This window comes from Ornithorhynchus anatinus, chromosome X1 (assembly GCF_004115215.2).
Source record: "Ornithorhynchus anatinus isolate Pmale09 chromosome X1, mOrnAna1.pri.v4, whole genome shotgun sequence".
Classification (NCBI taxonomy): Eukaryota; Metazoa; Chordata; class Mammalia; order Monotremata; family Ornithorhynchidae; genus Ornithorhynchus; species Ornithorhynchus anatinus.
Genome location: NC_041749.1, coordinates 55,283,171 through 55,296,656, shown reverse-complemented (window position 1 = coordinate 55,296,656; position 13,486 = coordinate 55,283,171). Strand labels below are relative to the sequence as shown.

The 13,486-nt window shown below is 51.1% G+C and overlaps 1 protein-coding gene across 1 annotated transcript in view; it reads right to left on the bottom strand.

Moving 5' to 3' along the window:
* The window catches only part of ZNF710 (zinc finger protein 710), a 67,109-nt gene extending 54,289 nt beyond the window's left edge, over positions 1-12,820 (bottom strand). Inside the window, exon 1 of the mRNA XM_029051075.1 lies at positions 12,641-12,820. The gene's annotated coding sequence lies outside the window, so the exon portion shown is untranslated. The remainder of the gene's footprint in view (positions 1-12,640) is intronic.
* Positions 12,821-13,486: the final 666 nt, after the last annotated feature.

Here is a 13,486-nt window from a genome sequence, read left to right as displayed (position 1 = left end):
CCCTTCCCCGTCACGACCTCCCTGACCTGGAACCGCACCCTATGCCCCGATCGCCATAACCCAGCTCAGGGGGCCCAGGGAGCTCCGGTTCAACCTCTTTCTAAAACCTCCCTTGGGGCATTCTGGGAGAAGAAGAAGAAAAAAACGACAGGTCACCTCAGCTCCAGAGGGGGCCCAACCCCCTTGACTTTGGGCAGAGCTTGGGAAACTGGGTGATGCGTTTTTGGGAGTAGCGCCTCCCCGGGACCTGACCAGGTTCCATCTTGTCATTAGCAAGGACTGGAGGGCAAAGGGTTGAGAGTGGGAGGGTGGGGAAGAGGGGTAACGGGGGTGTTGAAGGAAAGATAATAGTTCAGAAACTAGACAGATAAAGTGTCTAAATGCCAGCCAGCAGCAGATCAACTAGCCTCCGTCTTCAGGCCTTTGAGCCGGAGAGAGGAGCATATTAAATTTTAAACAAAGACTACCCCCAGGGAATCTCATCCCAACACCCTCTTCCAACGGGGGCCTCTATTTCCAGAACCATCAGACGTTGAGTTCAGATAAAGTGAACCGTTCTTGAAGCTCTGGGGTTGATAAAAAATAATTTAAAAAATATACACACTCCTCCTCCATGCAGTGGCTGGGACACTGAGCCTTTTGAGGGCAAAGCGGTCCCTGTGCTGACCCACTCCCCTATCCCCCCACCTCTGAATAGCCCCAGGAAGGGCTACTGATCCCACGATCCCAGGGTTCCGACTCGGGGAGGGAAGCTGTCAGGAACGAGGGGAAACAACAACCAAATGGAAGAAAAACAGAGGATGGGAGGGAAGGGAGGGAAATAGAAAAGATGGGAGGAGGGCTGGAGCTGGGAAAGAAAGATAAGACTCCGCCTGCTTGGGTCCGGAAAGGAAGGAAGCAGCAGCCCCGGTGGTAAACGTCAGTCTGAGGGGAAAGGACGAGGTAAGAGACACTTTTCTAGAGACTGCAGGAACAGCGAGAGAGGCAGCTTTGGACTACTGGGAGAGATATAATGGGAGAGACTAGAGAGGGGAGGGAGAGAGGGAGAGAAAGAGAGAGGAAAGATAAATTTAGAACAGTGAAGGAGCGGATCTTCCTTTGGTAATTCTATCCCGACTTCCTCCCCTCCCCCTCTTTTAGATAACCTAGGTCGGGGCCTGGCAGCTCTGGGACAGGCAGCCACTGGACTGGGGGCTCTGGGAACACATGCTGAGGGCACCCCAGAGGATTCTGGGAACACGCTGGCCTGTGGCCACTTTTACACCTCCCACACCCCGTCAAGTCAACCCAGAAATGGGGAGAAGCTGGGTGTTCACCACCAAACCCAGAGGCCTCTCAACCTCCCCCTCCAGAAGAGTCCAGGACCCTCAAGCTGGTTGTTCTGGCTGGGAGCCCCAGGGGCTGACCACTGGGGAGAACCAACCCAAGCAACCTGGATTCTAATCCCCGCTCCGCCACTTGTCTGCTGTGTGAACTTGGGCATGTCACTCGACTTCTCTGGGCCTCAGCTACCTCATCTGTAAAATGGGGATTGAGACCGTGAGCCCCATGTGGGACATGGATCGGGTCTAACCTGATCAACTTGTGTCTACCTCAGTGCTTAGTAGAGTGCCCAGCACAGAGTAAGCGCTTAACAAATGTCATAAAAACAAAACAAAAAAGCAATGTGTGCACTTGCTAGCCCTGTCCACTCCCTGGTGGGTTCAGACAACTTGTCCCATCCCTCTACCCTGGGTAGGGGAGCAGAGGAGAAGTAGGGGGGCTTCAACAGGGGACAAAAGGCCATTTATAGTCATACTTTACACCTTTCTCTCTGCCTCTCTCTGTCCAGCTCTCTCCTTTCCCTTTCATTCTTAAAATATATTATGAAATAAGAAGCCAACAAAAAAGAAAGTTGAACCCCAGGATGGAATTGGAACACTAAGGTGACAGTCTAGAATGAACTCTTACACCCAAGCTATAGAGGGGTGAAAATCATAGAATAATAATGATAATAATAACAGGCATTTTTGAGCCTTTATCCTGTCTCAAGCACTCTGCTAAGTACAGGAGTAGATACGAAATAATCAGACCAGTTACAAGGTAATCAGGTTGGACCCAGTCCACATCCCACTTGGGGCTCACAGTTGTAATTCCCCTTTTACAGATGAGTTAACTGAAGCACAGAGAAGTTAAGTGACTTGCCCAAGGCATTAGTATTTAGTGAGTGCTGGTTGTATGCACAGCACTGTACTAAGAGCTTGGGAATGGACAGTGTTGTCCCTGTTTTATTGTTGTACTATACTCTCCCAAGTGCTTAGCACAATGCTTTGCGCATAGAAAGCACTCAATGAATACAATTGAATAAGTGAATAACAATACAATAGAATTGGTAGACACAACCCCTGCCCTCAAGAAACTTAGGGTTTAGTGGGGGCTACAATGGGGGATAGCAGAGGCAAAGGAGAAGGTTAGCACCTGAGCCATGCTGGGGTCCCATGGTGGGAAACCTCCAGAGGCCCTGCCTGCCCCTTGTCAATCACGAGCCCCAAGAAAAGGGGAGGAGGAAGAAATTAAAGAGGCCAAAGTTTCCTCAATCTCCTTAACTGCGTGGGCAGCAGGGATCTCCCTCATATTGGAAAGTCACAGGCCAAAGATGACAAAACGCCAGATGGAAAGTCAGGGGCAAGAGGAAGGCATCTGTGCCATGCACCTCTGAGAAGCCGTCAGTAGATTGCTCAGTGGTTAGAGAAGCAGCCTGGTGTAGTGGATAGAGTGCAGGCCTGGGGGTCAAAAGACTGTGGGTCCTAATCCCGCCTCCGCCACTTGTCTGCTGTGTGACGACCTTGGGGACGACACATCATTTTTCTGTCCCTCAGTACCCTCATCTGTAAAATGGGGATTGGGACTCTGAGCTCCACATGGGACAGGGACTGTGTCCAACCCGATTTGCTTGTATCCACCCCAGCACTTCATATAGTGCTTGGCATATACTAAGTGCTTAACAAGTATCAGAATTATTATTATTATATATTGAGAGCCTACTGCGTGCAGAGCAGAGTCCTTGGGAGAGGACAGCGGAGTTGGCAGATGCTATCCTTGCCCTCGAGGAGATGCCAGTCCAGTGGATTGATAGTGATAGCTTTATGCAGGGCTGAGGCTGACAAAGGAATGGAACAGCCCCCACCCCCCGCCACCCTCCGGCAATCCGAGTCCTAATTCCAACAGTTCCCGCCCTAAAATGTCTCCAGGTGAAGACGATGGGCCAGCATGAAAGTTTCCTAATCGTCATCCCGTTTCAGTTTCACAACAGGTCGGTTTCGATTTCACAGAACCGGCCTCCGCTGTGGCACTATCTGTGGGGCTTGGGAATTGTGGGGGTCGGCGTGGGGGAGAGGGGTTTAGGAGAGGTGCGTGTGGAAACCGGGCAAATAGGAAAGCAATGTTAAAAGTTGAGATGGAGGCCAAAAGGGGAGGAAACTTCAAATAAGGAGGTGACGGGGAGGAGGGGGCAGGCGAGAATGGGTTACTTGACTGAGAGGCAGATTCCCGGGGAATCTTTGACTTGACCAGTTAATTTCTGATGGAAGTAAAAGTCAGCTAGTCTTGCTGTGGATCCTGACTCAATTTAAATAAGAATAATAAAGCTATTTATTAAGCATAGGTTCTAATCCCAGCTCTGCCATTTGTCAGCTGTGGGACCTTGGGCAAATCACTTCACTTCTCTGTGCCTCTGTTACCTCATGCTTAAAATGGGGATTAAGACTGTGAGCCAAGTGTGGGACAAGAGCTGTGTCCAACCCGATTTGCTGTGTCCAACCCTGACCAGCACATAGTAAGTGCTTAACAAATAGCACAATTATTATTATTTATTATTATGCACTTACTATGTCCCAAGTGTTGGGGTAAATACGGGCAGGAAATGTGACTGCCAACTCTACTGTATTGTTCTCTCTCAAATACCTAGTACTCAGCTCAAAGGAAATGCTCAATAAAATACCACTGAATGATTAATTGACCGATGGGCAAGAGTCCTTGCCCCATGTAGGGTTCCCAGTCTGACAGGGAGGGAGGATGGGTATTTAATCCTCCTTTTTCAGATGTAGAAACTGAGGTACAGTGAAGTTAAGTGATTGCTCAAGGTCACACAGCAGGTAAATTGTACAGCCGGGACTAAAATCCAGTTATCCTGACTTCCAATCCTCTTCTCTGTCCTTTAGGCCACACTGCTTCTTAAATATATTAATAAAGCTATATTGCTTATTTAGAATTGATGGGAGTACATGATTCTGGGTAATTTTGATAAGAAATAGAGTATCCAAGCTTGGCTCAGAAACCACTCTGACACCAACATCATTGTTCCTCTGAGAAAATTGGCTCTAACTTTTTTCCAATGGTATTTGTTTCCTGCTTACTATGTGCCAGGCACTGTACTAAACAGTGGGATAGATACAAGATAACTGGGTTGGAGACAGTCCCTTTCCCACATAGGGCTCACAGTCTTAATTCCCATTTTACAGATGAGGTAACTGAGACCCAGAACAGTGAATTGACTTGCCCAAGGTCAAACAGCAGGCAAGTCGCTGAGCGGGATCAGAACCCAGGCCCTCTGACTCTCAGGCCCAGATCTTAGGGCACCAACTACGCCTTAATTCTGAGACTCTGACTGTATGGACAGCTTTGGATCACCAAAGCCCTTCCACTCTCTTCAGAAATGATGGTGTCAACTAGAAAATAAATATGACACTTTTAGAAAGCAGGTGATTCAGGGAAACTCCGTCTCTTAAAGATACCAAATTTCTCCCCAGGCTAAAGCTGGATCCCATTAATTAGAGCCACAAATGTATTATGCACATCCAGGGGGCTCCTCTTCCTCGGTTCAAGCTTTTCCATAGGGCAACGAGGGAGAATTCAACACTGTACAGGGTAAAACGCAGCTGGCTTCACCGGGGCACATTTCAATCTTAAAAAAAGAAGACAATTCCATAATGGCACCTCCCAGTTTAATTATAGGGAGATTTCCACCCACGAACCCCCTCCTCCCCAAGATGCAGATTCAGACCGGGAGGATGAGAAAAGTTCTCCCCTCCCCACTGAGGGGAAAACGGTAGGTCTGCCAACCAAAGTACAAAGGACCACCGACCAATGAAAGTTCTCTCCCCTCTAAAAGAGAATCCGGCCTGGGTCCCAAGCACCGGCCTGCTCTCGCCTTCTCATGCTCTGTACGAGGCCAGGAGCGGCAATAATGAAAGCTCCGGATAAATAATGTTCAGGTTCTGACACAGACTGATAAAAGCGGGGACACTTCAAAGGTAAGACTGAAACTCCATCCTTAATCCTCCTCATTGTGTCTGGGGACAGCAGGGGGTCTGGGAGCCTGCGTCTGTCCTTACCTACCGCATGTGTTTCCACACAGGGACTCACACAGGGACTCGCGGTGTGGCGGGGGTGGGGGAGAGGCAGGAGGGAACTGATGGGGGATTAGGAGACAAGGTGGGGGTAGAAAAAGGGTTTGGGGGGACGGGAAGACAGGGAGGAGTGTCTGGAGATTGGGGGGGGTGGGGGAAAATGGATGGAGATGAGAGTGGGGGAGGCTGAGGAGGCGGGGGGGGGGGGCGGGGGCGGGGGGGATGGAGTGGGGATGGGAGGGGGGAGGCTGGGGAGGTGGGGAGAAGAGATGGGGTCGGGGATGGGACGGGGAGATTTGGTATTTGCCCGAGGTCACAAAACAGACAAATGCCAGAGCCAGGATTAGAACCCAGGTCTCCTGACTCACAAGCCTGTGCTCTATCCGTTAGGCCACACTGTTTCCTGAGTCCTTTCTGCTAGTGCATGCTGCCTTTTACCTCTTCTGGCATTCTAGGATTCATGACACTATGACCCAGCTGATTTTCTCCTGCTCCAAGAAAGTAAAACTCCCGACCATATCCCTGTTTTCTCTGCTGCAAAGATATTACTGAAATCTCCCTCCTGTTTCCCAAAACGTTTGATTGATTGAGTGTTTGACCCACCCCAATTTCCAGGTCATGGCCTCTTTTTGGGCTCAAGGCAGGTATCAGGAATAAAAGAATCCAATGGAGATGGGCTAAAAGTAGTCCCTCACATAGAGTTGGCTATTCACGTACATCTGGAAACTTGCTTAAAACTAAGTCACTAACCAATCTCCCTTCTTCTGATTCCTGCTATCCCATCAGTTACTTCAGTCCTCCCACCTTTATCTGCTTGTTTATTTGTAATTGCTTTATTTGGTTCTATCCATGGGCCCAAGGATCTAGGTATTATAGTTCTGTCATATTGTACACTCCCAAATGCATAGGACAATGCTCTGCACACAGAGAATGCTCAATAAATACAATCGATTGATCTGTTAAGTGCTTATTATAGCCCAAGCACTGGGTTAGTTCCTGTCCCACATGAAGTTCAGTCTAAGAGGGAGGGTGAAAAGACTTTTAATCCCAATTTTAAGGATGAGGAAACTGTGGGGAAAGAGAAATTAAGCTCCTTGTGGGTAGTGAATGTGTTTACCAACTCAGTCATACTGCACTCTCCCAGGCATTTAGAAAAGCGCTCTGCACAGAGTAAGCACTCAATAAATGCAACTGATTGAAATAGAGAGACTCGCCCAAGGCCACACAGCAGGCAAGTGGCAGAGCCGGCACTAGAACCCAGGTCTTCTGACCCAAGGGCCATGTTCTTCCCCCTAGGCCAGGCTGCTTCTCCTTTAGGTTCTCAGTTCCTCAAGGAAAGTCTTCGTCTTCTTCTGAATGTTCCCCAAGTGCCCCGTTCAGTGTCTGGCCCAAAGGAGGTGTCCAGACTTGTGCTTGGATTTTTTTTTGCAGCAGTGGAGAGGGCTCGCGCCATCTTGGTGGGCATCCACTCTGTTCTGGACACCCAGCGACACTGGCTTGCTTTTCAAGATGGCTGATGAGCACAGGTGCAGTCTATGTCTGTATGCCCCTAGACTCTGACAGCCTCTAAACTGTAAGCTCACTGTGGGCGGAAAATGTGTCTGGTATATTGTTCCATTGAACTCTCCCAAGGGCTTAGTACAGTGCTCTGCACACAGTAAGTGCTCAATAAATACCATTGATTGACTGATTGAGTGACTGCGGAACAGAATAGCTGAGAGACCCATGGCTAAATCTCACCTGTGAATTTTTTCCCAATGCTCTGCCCAGAAGAGAAGAAATGTGGCCTAGTGGAATACAACACGGGCCTGGGAGTTAGAAGGATGTGGGTTCTATTCCTGACTCTGCCACTTGTTTGCTGTGTGACCTTGGGCAAGTCACTTCACTTCTCTGTGCCTCAGTTCCCTTATCTGTAAAATGGGGATTAAGACTCTGAGCTCCACGTGGGACAGAGACTGTGTCCAAAGACAGAGACTGTGTCCAAACTAATTAACTTGTACCTACCCCAGTGCTTTTCATACAATGCCTGGCACATAGTAAGCACTTAAATACCTTTAAAAAAAAAGAGGGGCTAAATAAACTTATCTTCTTACTATTCTTACTCCATAGAAGAGAACATTCATTTATTCAGCCATATTTATTGAGCACTTACTATGCGCAGAGAACTGTACTACACACTTGGAATGTACAATTTGGCAACAGATAGAGACAATCCCTGCCCAACAAGGGGCTCACAGTCTAAACGGGGGAGACAGACAACAAAACAAGTAGTCTGGTGTCAATATCATCAAGATAAATAACCAGTGCCCTCCCTCAACTGAGAAATCAACACTGAGTATGGCACTAAAAGTAGATTAATAAGGGCTGGGGTGGAGCCTTTTCAACTTTCTTGCTAGAAGCAGGGGAAAAGCAAAAACCAAGAAACAAAAAAATACCTCATTTCCCTCCCCAGAGGAGGGGCAACAGGAAAAGGGCAGAGGTGGCAGAGGTAGCAGAGTAGGAGCGGTTAATCCATCAGTGGAATTTACTGAGCACTTACTGTGAGCAGACCACTGAACTGAGAGCCTTCGGGAGAGTACAACTGCTTAGTACAGTGCTCTGCACACACTAAGCTCTCAATAAATACGATTGAATGAATGAATCCCATGGAGTTGGCAAGACATAATCCCTGTCCTTGAGGGGGTTCCAGTGGAGCAGTTGTGTTTGGGAGGAGTGCGGGGTCACTACTTCAGGACAGAATTGTGGGACTACAAATACAAACCCTCATTAGCTCCTGCTCTACCAGAGACACCACTCCGAAGACAGAAGCGCGGTCTTCCATACTCCCGGCGCTGTGCTTTTGCCAGTAGCCATGCTCAGTAGGTGCTCAGTACACTGCTCTGCATACAGGAGTTTAGGAAGTGCAGTGTTCTGCATACAGCAGGCACTCCTAAACGCACAAGTCATTTAGGACAGTGCCTGGCACTGAGTGGGAGCACGGTCCTGGGAGTCAGAAGGACCTGGGTTCTAAATCCCAGCTCTGTCACACTTCTTTGCTGTGTCAACTTGGGCAAGTCACTTCACTTTTCTGTGCCTCAGTTCCCTCATCTGTAAAATGGGGATTAAATACTTGTGTTCCCGCCTATTTAGACTGTGAGCCCCAGGTGGGACCTGATGACGTACTCTCCCAAGGGCTCTCTGTACAGTCCTTGACACATAGAGGGTGCTTAACAAATACCACAATTATTATTATTATGAGCAGTAGTAATAATAGTAGTGGAATGCTCTGCACACAGGAGTTTAGGAAGTGCAGTGTTCTGCATAGAGTAGGCACTTGGTACAGCATTTGCCCACATGATCCACTTATGACAGTGCTTGCCACTGAATAGGAGCTCAGTTCGGTGCTTTGCACAAAGCAGGCATATAAGACAGTGCTCGGCACAGAGTAGGCACTCAGTCAGTCCTGTTGATCCTGATCCTGGGAATATGTCCAGCAACTCTATTGTACTGAACTCTCCCAAGTGCTAGTATAGTGCTCTACACGCAGTAAGCGCTCAGTAAATACCATTAATTGACTGCTCCTGATCGTTGACTCTTGATAAAACTTTCCTTTTGTCCTCCTTTACAGAATATCATCTGCTCCTTGGCCACCGCTTGGGTTAAGGGGTAGAAGTAACGTCTGTCTAAGGACCCTTCTGGGGAACAGTGGAGACACTTTTGCTTAGGGTTCCCCTTCTCTACTGGCCCATCCCTTGGCAGGACAAACTTCTGGGGACTTCCTAGAGAGAAGAGCAAGGGTTGACGGTGAAGGGGCCATACACCATATTGCCTTTTCCCAAAGCGAGGGAGGGTATGATTCCCGGATAATTTTAACCCAAATATCCCAGCATCTCCAGGGCAACTTCTAGCCCCCAAACTGGGATCCCAAGTCCCAGTATCCTCTCCTGCCCTGTACCATTTCCAATCAATCAAGGTATTTATTGAGCGCTTACTGTGTGCACCAGTGCTTGGGAAGAGTATAGAGAAGCAGTGTGGCCTACTGGAAAAAGCATGGGCCTGGGAGACAGAGGTCGTGGGTCCTAAACCTGGCTCCGCCTTTTTTCAGCTGTGTGACTTTGGGCAAATCACTTAGCTTCTCTGTGCCTCAGTTACCTCATCTGTAAAATGGGGATGAAGACTGTGAGCCCCACGTGGGACAACCTTAGTAATAACCTTGATTTCTACCCCAGTGCTTAGAACAGTGCTTGGCACATAGTAAGCCCTTAACAAATAACATTATTATTATTATTATTATTATTATTACAGTGCAATAGAGTTGGTAGAGTTGGTGGTCCCTGCCCACAAGGAGCTTCCAGTCGACAGAGAAGGCCAACATTAAAATAAATTACAGATATCAGAAACAGTATAAAGTATAGCGATTTCCAATTATTACCAACTCTGGCTTGTCATCTCCTTGGTCCTCAAGAAGCTCTAAGTAAGACTTCCCTGGAGAAAACAGAATCTAAATGAAATTGGACAAACTTTCCTTAGGGGTCCCTGGTGTCTGTCTAGCAATCCCCCTCTGCCCCTGAAGTGGGAGGGAGGGGCAAAACTGGCCCCCTCTCAGAGTCGAGGAGGAGGCCAATCTAATGCCCAACTCCCAGAGTCTAGTTCCCTCCCCGCACCGTCCAAGGATGACAGTCTGTCTTCCCGCCCCTCAGTCTTAGAATATCCCCGCTCTCCAAAGTCAGTTACTAACCTTCTTCTAAAAAAGAGCCTGGAACAGATTTTGTAGGTGGCTTCCCAAGGCCAGGGTGGATCAAAAGCGGTGGGCTGGATGGAGGGGAGGGAGGAGGAGGAAGGGGGAGAAGGATGAGAAAGGGCAGGGGGGTGGAGGAGAAGGAAGACAAGGAAGAAGGGGAGGAGCATGAGGAGGAGGAAGGGAAGGAGGAAGAGAATGGAAGGGGAGGGGGAGGAGAAGGATAAGCAAGAGGAGGAGGAAGAAGAGCAGAGAGAAGGTGGAGGAGAAAAAGGAGGAAGAAGAGGAAGAGGGGGAGGAGGAAAATGAAGAAAAAGAGGAGTGGAGGAGGAAGAGGAGGAGAGAGGAGAAGGGGGGAGGAGGAAAAGGAGGAAGAGAAAGAGGAGGAGGAAGGGGGAAAGGAGGAGGAGGAAGAGAAGGAGTAGAAACAGGAGGAGGTGGAAGATAGAGGAGGTCACTCAGAAATAGTGGACATTTATTTGGAATGAGCAAAGTAGAGAGCAGGTCAAGTCAGGGGTAGCCTGACTGAATGAGCCCCAGGGCTTTGGGGAGGATAATTACCAGGATATTAACCCCGGCCTGTGGCTAAGGCTCTTTCCCCACCTCTCCCTCAAGTCTCTAATGGTAAGGAGTCCCCATGGCTCCGGAAAACGTGGCTGTGGGCCACATCAAAAACTTCACTTTTATTTATTTAAAGCACACCGGGACCGGGGCCGGGCGAAGGTCTCCGAAAGCAGAGAGCAACCTTTCCCCGGCCGCTGGTCAGGGAAGGCCGCGATTTCATCAATCCAGCCGGCCGGGGGCTGGGAGTGCCTTCCCCTCGGGAGAGAAATTTTCATTTTAAATGGAAATAACGGCGATTCCGGGCACGCACCGCCACACTGCGCCCTGAGAACGGCCCCTCAGGAGCCCCCCCCCCCGACTCACCATCTCTTCTGCTGCCCACCCACCCACTCACCCATCCCCTTTGCAAGCCGTGCCATTTCAGGACTTTACAGATGTATTTAAATTAATTACTGCTCCGCTGCATTAGTTAAAACCCACGAAGCCTCTTAAATCTTCCCCAACTACTCATCTGACTACGGGGAAGCACTCTTCCAGCCACCATAAAAGTCATCTTAAAAGGCAAATTGAAAAAAACACACACTCGTTAACGAGTCGGGAGTTTAAACAGGCAAGTGCAGCCTTTCAGAGCTTGGGGAGCGGAGCTTCTCCCCCATCCCCTCTCAAGGGCCCCAGGACCACAGCCCATCGCCCCCCCCACCCCCGGGCCTACCTGCTCTAAAACACTCCCCCTGTGCCCCACCTGTCCGACGGACACTTGTGGAGCCCCCGCGGCCCCGATCGAAAACACCGCCCCCTCCCCACCAGTCCGACGGGCACCTTCGGAGTCCCCTGTGGCCCGGCCTAAGACACTCTCCCTGTGCCCCACCTGCCCGATGGACACTGTCGGAACGCCCATGGCCCGGTCTAAAACACTGCCCCCTCGCCACCTGCCCGATGGACAGGGTGGAGCCCGCCTGGTCCGGTCTAAAACACTGCCCCAGCCCCACCTGTCCGATGGGCACTGTCGAAGCCCGATCTAAAACAAAACCCCTCCTCACCTGCCCGATGGACAGAGGGGCGCACCCCCCCCCCCGGCCCAGCCTAAAGCTATGCCCCGGCCCCGCCTCCCCGATGGGCACCTCTGCCCGCCCCCTTCCCGGCCCGGATGATACCGGGGGGTCTTTGCAACAGGTCAGTGCCCTCTGCTTGGAGGCAGTGCCAACCGGGGCGACCCGGCCCCCTGCTCTCCCAGCGGGCACGGGCTAGGGGTGTGGGAGTATGGGGGGAGTGGGTTTATGGGGGGGTCCTCCTCTTCAGCCCCACCCCCACCGGCGGCAGCCCCTCCTCCCCCTGGCTCAGCGCCAACTCTCACCGCTGCCAGCAGCAGCAGCGCCGAGGAGGAGGAAGAGGGAGAAGACACGCAAATACACACACGCAAACACACACACGCTTGGAGAATAAAGTTTGTGACCACGCACGGGAAGGGGGGGTGGAAGGGACACAAACTTCCAGCCCCGGATCGATAGCCCCAGCGAAGTGTGCGGGGCGCCGGGGCCGCCCACGTGCGGGGCCGGGGGCTGGGGGGCTGGGGGCTGGGGGCTGGGGGCTGGGGGCTGGGGGCTGGGGTGGTAGCAGCAGCAGCAGCGAAGTCTCGGCTCTCTCCTCCTCCTCCTTCCCTTCCCCCTCTCCCTCTCTCCTCCCCTCCCGACGCCATCTCTCTCTCTCTCTCTCTTTCTGTCTCTGTGTGTGTGTCTCTCTCTGTCTCGGCGACATGTTTGCAGCCCCGGATCCGGGCTCCGGCGCGGCGCAGCTCCCCAAGTGAGGGGGTGGGCTGAGCTGGGGAGGGGGTGATGAGCCTCCCTCCCTCCCCTGCAGCCCCCCCTTGCCCCCTCCCCTGCAGCCCCCCTCTCCTCCCCATCTCCCTCCTCCGCCCCCAGGTTGAACGAGGTGGGGTGGGGGGGAGGGACGGACGGAGGGGACGGACACTCACCCGAGGGATCCAGGAGCTGCTGTTCGGGAAGGGGCTGGGGGGTGGGAGGGGGCGAATCTCCCGGTTTTGCCCCCCGCCCCTCTGCTGTTGCTGCTGCTGCTGCTGCTGCTCCTCTCACCACCAGCTCCAAGCTCCAAGCTGCCTGCCCCTTCCCTCTCTCCCTTTCTCTATCTTTCTCCCTCTTTCTTTCTCCCCCTCCCTCTCTCCCTTTCTCTTTCCCCCTCCGTCTCTCCCTTTCTTTTTCTCTGTTTCCCTCCCCCCCCCTTTCCTCTTCCCTCCCTCCCTCCCTCTCTCTCTCTCTCCCTCTCTCTGTCTCTCTACAGCAGGAAGGAAGAAGGGAATGAGGCAGAGCTGACGTGAAGAGATGCAAAACAGCTCCTCCTAACCCGGAGAGAAAGAGAGGAAGAGAGAGACAGAAAAGCAGCTCCTTTTTTTATCTCTCTTTTGTTTTCTCACTTCCTTCCCCCCTCTCCCCAGTACCCCACCCCCCCGCCCCCCTTCTCTGCCAGACCAAGTTTTCTTTCGTCTCCCACCCAGGATTTTTCCTTTCTTTCTCTCTGTTCAACTCTCCTACTCTAATTGAAAGCCTGAAGGGACTATTCTCTCTCTCTCTCTCTCTCTCTCTCTCTCTCCCTCTTTCTCTCTGCCTCTGCCCCTCCGTCTTTTCCCTTCTCTTCCCTCTTTTCTTTAAAAGGGTTTTGTTTGCTGTGGGAGTTTCATTTGAAAATCAAGTCACGCCTTTTTTTCTTCTTTCTTTTCTTCTTTTTTTTTTTAAACATCAGAACAGAAAAGGGGAACAAAGCAGGGGGAGGGAGAGGAGGGTTTTCTAGAAGGAGCCCGAAGTGG